A 6,353-nucleotide genomic window follows, 5' to 3' on the forward strand; every position below is an offset into this window, starting at 1 on the left:
GCTTTGTGAGCTCGACTGACCAGTACGACAAATTCTTTTAATTCCAAAATCCCAACTAACAACTTTATGTCTTTAGTCAGGCCTTTTTCAAATCGCTTACACATTGTGACTTCTGTCAGAATACATTCTCTGGCATATTTACTCAGTCTGACAAATTCTCGTTCATACCCAGATAAAGTCATACTGCCTTGTTTAAGTTCCAAAAATTCTTTCCTTTTCTGATCAAGGAACCTTTAGCTGATATATTTATTTCTGAATTCAGTTTGGAAAAATTCCCACGTACCCTGTTCTTTTGGCACAATAGAAATCAGTGTATTCCACCATTGGTAAGCTGACTCTTTTAACAAGGATACAACACATTTCAGACATTCGACCAGTGTACAAGATAATTCATCCAAAACCCTGATAGTGTTTTCTAGCCAAAATTCAGCCCTTTTAGGATCATCATCGATGGTAGCTCAGAGTTCTTCTACCCCATATTTACAGATTTTATCTACCAGAGGCTTACCGATTCTAACAAACTCTGTACCTTATCGTATATCGGGAACTGGTTGAAAGACAACAGGGGGAGGTTGTTGTACAACTGGATTTGTTCTTACAAATTCTGTAAACCATTCATTCATCATTTGGAAGAAGGCTTCTTTTGCCTCTCCTCTTCGGCCCTCAAATATGGGCTTTCGACTACTAGATGCTACTCTTTGTACAGAAGCTTGAGTATTGCTCTCAGCTTCTTCGAATTCAGCTCAGTTGGATGACATTTCTATATGAAAAACATATTTTAAAATGGTCAGGAGATATCACACTATCACAGATTATATAATGGCATGTATAGCTCAACTCATGTACGCTACGTGAGTACGAGAATCGGCTAAATCGTAGCTCTAATACCAATAAATGTAACACCCCTAACCCGAACCTGTCGCCGAAACAGGGTTATGGAGCATTACCAGGGATTTCAAAACATATAACAGACATTTCACATCATACAGTGTTCATATCAGAAATCAATCATAAAGTCCCTTATAAGAGCCATCGAGGCCCAAAATATGCATTAGAAATAAGTCAGGACTAAACCGGGTACTCAGAGAATTTTTCGCAAAATCTCAAAATTTTTCCAAGGTGCAGGGGACACACGCTAGTGTGGTCAGGACGTGTGGCTCACACGGCCAAGCCACACAGTTAGGTAGTATAGGAATTGAAATTATAATTGGACCAATTTAAAATGTATTAGAAAAGTTTAATACATGTCGCCTATTTAATCACCATGCATTTATTTCTATCAATTTATTCACTCTACCAATCTAACTATTATTACTATTAAAATTATTTTACTAAATTCAGATTCATTACATCATTATTTTCTTAGTTGCATGTCTTCTTTTCTTTATTTCAAAAGTAGGACATAAACCATGAGCATGATTTTTTTTTTTCAAGTTTCATGGTTGTTTAACGGAATATCTGTTAGGGATATTGCCTAAAATAAAGAAATAAAGATACTTGTAACAATTTTCAAATTACTATGCATAAGAAATATGAAAAGCAAGATAAATTTGTTTTGCTGAATATCTTTTTAGTTAAATAAAAAATAAAGTGCAGTGATTGTTCTAAGGAAAATGTTAAAATCCGCTTCACCAGTCATAATACCAATAGATACAAGATATGGAGAATATGACACCCCTACAGCAAATATATTGTTCTTGTTCCCACTAGAATCTTATCCATAGTACCAACAGATACAAGATATATAGATATATGATTGCACTGGTTCAAGGGGCCAAAATGAATAACCCAAGCTTGAAATGGTCGAAACTCAAAAATCAAATATGTACGATAATTTAGAATCACCTGAAGAACCTCAAAATCTAACAAAAAATTACTTAAATTATACTAAGGAAGAACACACAACATACAATAAAAACACAACTTAGTTTTTGTTTTTGAAAATTTCTAAATTCAAATCTTCTTTTAACGGTGGAAAATGTAACACCCCTAACCCGTATCCGTCGCCAAATTAGGGTTACGAGACATTACCAAACAAAACATAGTTCATAACGATCATTTATTACAATTCATGCACAATTTACCACTTATGTCCATACATAGATAACTATCCAATAAATTATAAAACATATTCGTATTTTGCCATCACAAACCATACCTAAACAACCAATATGCAAGCAATCACTTATACATAATTTAGTTTATGGGAATATATGCATTACAGTAAAAACGCATCCATCAACTAAATCGTTACTCAACCAAAATGAGCTTATACTATGACCGAGTATACACAAACATTAACATCATTATCAAGCCATTTCTACATGGCCACATATATACAGATCAAAAGAACCATATCGAAACTAGCCTATACATGCCATAAGTCGAAAGTACAAACTTTTAAAGTACAGAAATAGCGATCGATAGTGTGACGATGTTCCTGGATGATCCTCAAACTCGAGCTAGCTTTCAAAATCTATAAAACAATAAAAAGACACACAAAGTAAGCTTTGAAAGCTTAGTAAGTCATAAGCAATTAATTCAACAGGAGAACATATATAATTTAATTCAAAATAGGCCAAAATTTAGCTAATATCATACATTTATAAAATCATTTAACTCATATATTCCAAATTACCACATTAAATCACTTCACTTACCTTATTTTTTTTCAATAAACATATAAACCTCATACGTACCTGAGCCATTCAGCTCAAATTCACATTCAGATTTGTTAAGTACACACAGAAATTATAAAAAACTCGTAAAATGCCATATCACGGATATGACCTTACATGTTAACGCATATCAATGCCACTGTCCCAGACAAGGTCTTATACAAATCATATATGATGTCAATGTCCCAGACATGGTCTTACACATTTTCTTACTTCGATGCCAATGTTCCAGACATGGTCTTACACGAAATCACACCTCAGAAGTCCTAATATCATGTCATCAATATCAAATACATTTTCTAAGGTTCGTTCAGAGCTATAGACTTCTTAATTAAATCATTTCATGCACGAAACCAGACATCCAATGCTCAAATCATTTTAGCAATATATATTCATATACGAACCAAATTTGGCAATGTATATCTATATAGAAATCAATTCAGCAATGTACAACCATATACGAATCAAGTTCGGTAATGTATAATCATATACAAATTAAATTTAGCAATGTATAACCATATACTGAACCAATTCAGCAACTTATATCCATAAACAATTCAATTCCAACAATGTATAACCATGTACAAATTAATTTCAGCAATATATAATCATATACAAATCAATTCAACAACTTATATCCATATAAAATTCAATTTCAACAATGTATAACCATATACAAATTAATTTCAGCAATGTACAACCATATATGAATCAATTCGCAACTTATATCCATATACAATTCAATTTCAACAATGTATAACCATGTACACATTAATTTCAGCAATGTATAATCATATCCAAATCAATTCGCAACTTATATCCATAAACAATTCAATTTCAACAATGTATAACCATATACAAATTAATTTCAGCAATGTAAAATCATATACAAATTAATTCGCAACTTATATCCATATGCAAATCAATTTCGACAATGTATAACTATAAACAATTCGCAATATATAAAACAATCAAATTCAGCAACGTATATCTATAATTAATCAAATTCGGAAACATATATCTATAATTAATTACATTTAAATTCAAAAAAATTTGTTTACTTATGAACTTACCTCATTCGAAAACGAACGGATCGGAACGACTATTCGACAACTTTCGACTTTTCCTGATCTAACTCCGATTTCTTTCTTTCTTGATCTAAATCAATTAAAATTTAACTTATTTAAAGACATATTAATTCAATTTTATCCAAAAACACATAAATAGGCATTTTGCACTTTAGCCCCTAACATTTCACATTTTCACAATTTAGTCCCTATTTCAAAACAGCACAAAATACTTAAAATTTCATTTAACCCATGTTTGGATGAATATTCCTTAGGTCCCTAGAAGCCCATTAATTCTATTTATATCACATTTTAACCCCTCAATTTACAAATTTCACAATTTAATCCTTAATAAGTATTTTTATCAAAAATCACTTAGTAAAACATGATAATCTAGCATCAAATATTTATTTTTCATCATCAAAAAACAAAAACATCAAGCTATCATCAATGGCAACTCACAAATTCATCAATCAATCCAAAAATTAAGGAATGGGTAGCTAGAATACGAAGCAACGATCTCAAAAACATAAAAATCATTAAAAACGGAACAAAAATCACTTACATGCAAGCTAGAGATTGAACCGAATGCTGCAAAGTCCTATATGTGTTCTTTCTTCTTCAATTTCGGTGGAGAAAAAAGATGAATGAAATAAAATGGCTTTTGTTTTATTAATTTGAACCTTAATTACCTATTTACCTTTATACCCTTTAAAAACTTTAATAATTTCCATAAAACCAAACTCATAAATTTCCACTAACACAAAAATGGTATAATTACCACCTAAGAACTCTTATATTAAGGTTCTATAGCCATTTAGTGCATTTAACTTATAGAACTCAATTTGTGCACTTTACGCGATTTAGTCCTCTTTATCGAATTAAGCATGCAAACGATAAAATTATTTCACGAAACTTTCACACATACTAGTTCACATGCTATAAACACATAAAATAATATTAAAAAAATTTACGACTTCAGATTTGTGGTTACGAAACTATTGTTTCGATTTAGCTAAAACCAGGTTGTTACAGAAAATGTTATCAATACACTGGTAACTTTCAACATTTGGAAGTTAACAAAATGAGAGCTAATATACTAAAATTATGAGGATCAAAAATTAAAAACCCTATTTAAGATTTTTTTTTTTATAAAATGATATAAAACTCAATTGTAATCTTAAAGCTCCTATTTTAGCTCTCTTTTTTACCTTCAAGTCCTACATTCCTTTTCGATTTCCACAAATAATCTGTTATATCTAAAGCACAAACACTCTGTTTCCACAACAAATATATTGTTCTTGTTCCCAGTAGAACACTTCAATGATATCAAAAGACATCCACATAACCACAAAAAAAGTACCAGTAATATAAATTCTAGGTACAGATCAAAGCAGAAACCAACCATTTAAATCTTGAGGGGAAACAAATAAAGTATTGAAGATCATGAAGATACCTAAAATTGTAGGTAGTCTGGAGCACTAAATACAATTATCAGTTCCCCAGACTCCACGTCATGCTAGTTATACTACTTCACCTGAACATCAAGAAAGGCATCAATTATTCGTCTCATTTTCATCGATCATAGATGCTGACCTTATAGCATGAAACAGCGATTACATACAGATAGCAAAATATGCCTGGAACAACGATTACTAAGCACCATATATGCCTGGAACATGAAACAAATCTAAACACAAACCAAGTAGCAAAATTATCGAATTTTAAAAAAAAAATAATTAATCTGACCTTGCCTTCGCTCTAAGTTGGAATTCAAAGCACCAACAATTACATATAGATAGAGGTGCTAAGTAACCAGTTTAGCTTAAGGGGAAATTCTTACAAATGAAATAGTAACAAAATAGCTTAATGGGAGAATAATGCAATTTGAAGCCTTAATTTTTGGATCTAAAAAAAGATATTAGTATAACATTTACATTTTCATCTCAGATTAAACATAATGAAAATAAAAACACGTAAATAACAAATCCTATGATAACATTGGATAAAAACTTAACCTTTGTTTCAAATCTAGGAGGAACTAATGGCTTTAAAGTAATATCGACTAACGTGATTCAATAATGAAAGGGAAAAGAAAAAGAAGAAAGAGTGGAGGAACGAAGGAACGAGTAGCTTCAATCGACTAACGTGAAAGAGTGGAAGAACGAAAGTGGCCAGTGGCAAAGCAACAAAGGAGGCTTGGTGAGAAGGGCTATCAGGTTGAGAGAAGAGGGTTTCAAACAGGTGAGGGGAAAATATTGAAAATGAGAAAAAAAGCTTATTCCACCTAGGCTGAATCACCATTTAGTGGTGAGGAAAGACAATGACTATGCTGCCTCTTCCCAGAATAAGGCCCTATTCCATGCGGACCGTAATAGGCCATTACAGTTAACCAAAATTTAGTTGGTGGTGGGCTCGTTGAATTGGGCTAAATCCATTCATAAACCCCCTAACCAAACATGTTGTAATAGTATTCTTGTATTTGGTTGAATGAAATAGACGTTATAATAGCATAAGGAAAAGAACTAAAATGACTAGAGTACTCTTAGCGGGTTTTTTTAGGTAGATAATTATTGTCATTGTTATTAAAATTCAATATGATTATTAT

The 6,353-nt window shown here is 31.7% G+C and overlaps 1 long non-coding RNA gene across 1 annotated transcript; it reads right to left on the reverse strand.

The window, feature by feature from the left end:
- Positions 1 to 2,172: 2,172 nt before the first annotated feature.
- On the reverse strand, positions 2,173 to 6,060 carry LOC105781149 (uncharacterized). The gene is made up of 4 exons (XR_001129524.2): positions 5,764 to 6,060; positions 5,202 to 5,282; positions 3,752 to 3,836; positions 2,173 to 2,476 (listed from the first exon to the last, which is right to left on the reverse strand). It is a non-coding gene; the product is annotated as an uncharacterized LOC105781149 (long non-coding RNA).
- Positions 6,061 to 6,353: the final 293 nt, after the last annotated feature.

Source organism: Gossypium raimondii, chromosome 13 (assembly GCF_025698545.1).
Source record: "Gossypium raimondii isolate GPD5lz chromosome 13, ASM2569854v1, whole genome shotgun sequence".
In the NCBI taxonomy this organism is placed as follows: domain Eukaryota; kingdom Viridiplantae; phylum Streptophyta; class Magnoliopsida; order Malvales; family Malvaceae; genus Gossypium; species Gossypium raimondii.